Source organism: Penaeus japonicus, unplaced genomic scaffold (assembly GCF_977035675.1).
Source record: "Penaeus japonicus unplaced genomic scaffold, GWHDUDI00000001_assembly GWHDUDI00000010, whole genome shotgun sequence".
Taxonomy (NCBI): Eukaryota; Metazoa; Arthropoda; class Malacostraca; order Decapoda; family Penaeidae; genus Penaeus; species Penaeus japonicus.
The window spans coordinates 33485309-33487220 of record NW_028234412.1 but is presented as its reverse complement, the minus strand read 5'-3'; positions in this window follow the sequence as shown (position 1 = coordinate 33487220).

Below are 1912 nucleotides of genomic sequence, written 5' to 3'. Positions count from 1 at the left end.
AGAGGATATGAGGATTGTGAACCGTAAGGCCTTAATTAAAATGATTAGAGGATGTGAGGATTGTGAACCGGAAGGCCTTAATTAAAATGATTAGAGGATATGAGGATTGTGAACCGTAAGGCGTTGATTAAAATGATTAGATGGTGTGAGGATTGTGAACCGGAAGGCCTTAATTAAAATGATTAGAGGATATGAGGATTGTGAACCGGAAGGCGTTGATTAAAATGATTAGAGGATATGAGGATTGTGAACCGTAAGGCGTTGATTAAAATGATTAGAGGATGTGAGGATTGTGAACCGGAAGGCCTTAATTAAAATGATTAGAGGATATGAGGATTGTGAACCGTAAGGCCTTAATTAAAATGATTAGAGGATATGAGGATTGTGAACCGTAAGGCGTTGATTAAAATGATTAGAGGATGTGAGGATTGTGAACCGGAAGGCCTTAATTAAAATGATTAGAGGATATGAGGATTGTGAACCGTAAGGCGTTGATTAAAATGATTAGAGGATGTGAGGATTGTGAACCGGAAGGCCTTAATTAAAATGATTAGAGGATGTGAGGATTGTGAACCGGAAGGCCTTAATTAAAATGATTAGAGGATATGAGGATTGTGAACCGTAAGGCGTTGATTAAAATGATTAGAGGATGTGAGGATTGTGAACCGTAAGGCGTTGATTAAAATGATTAGAGGATGTGAGGATTGTGAACCGTAAGGCCTTAATTAAAATGATTAGAGGATATGAGGATTGTGAACCGTAAGGCCTTAATTAAAATGATTAGAGGATGTGAGGATTGTGAACCGTAAGGCCTTAATTAAAATGATTAGAGGATGTGAGGATTGTGAACCGGAAGGCCTTAATTAAAATGATTAGAGGATATGAGGATTGTGAACCGTAAGGCGTTGATTAAAATGATTAGAGGATGTGAGGATTGTGAACCGTAAGGCGTTGATTAAAATGATTAGAGGATGTGAGGATTGTGAACCGTAAGGCCTTAATTAAAATGATTAGAGGATGTGAGGATTGTGAACCGTAAGGCCTTAATTAAAATGATTAGAGGGTGTGAGGATTGTGAACCGTAAGGCGTTGATTAAAATGATTGGAGGATGTGAGGATTGTGAACCGTAAGGCGTTGATTAAAATGATTAGAGGATGTGAGGATTGTGAACCGTAAGGCGTTGATTAAAATGATTAGAGGGTGTGAGGATTGTGAACCGTAAGGCGTTGATTAAAATGATTAGAGGATGTGAGGATTGTGAACCGTAAGGCGTTGATTAAAATGATTAGAGGATATGAGGATTGTGAACCGTAAGGCGTTGATTAAAATGATTAGAGGATGTGAGGATTGTGAACCGTAAGACGTTGATTAAAATGATTAGAGGATATGAGGATTGTGAACCGTAAGGCCTTAATTAAAATGATTAGAGGGTGTGAGGATTGTGAACCGTAAGGCCTTAATTAAAATGATTAGAGGATGTGGGGATTGTGAACCGTAAGACGTTGATTAAAATGATTAGAGGATATGAGGATTGTGAACCGTAAGGCGTTGATTAAAATGATTAGAGGGTGTGAGGATTGTGAACCGTAAGACGTTGATTAAAATGATTAGAGGATATGAGGATTGTGAACCGTAAGGCCTTAATTAAAATGATTAGAGGGTGTGAGGATTGTGAACCGTAAGGCCTTAATTAAAATGATTAGAGGATGTGGGGATTGTGAACCGGAAGGCCTTAATTAAAATGATTAGAGGTTGTGAGGATTGTGAACCGTAAGACGTTGATTAAAATGATTAGAGGTTGTGAGGATTGTGAACCGTAAGGCGTTGATTAAAATGATTAGAGGGTGTGAGGATTGTGAACCGTAAGGCCTTAATTAAAATGATTAGAGGGTGTGAGGATTGTGAACCGTA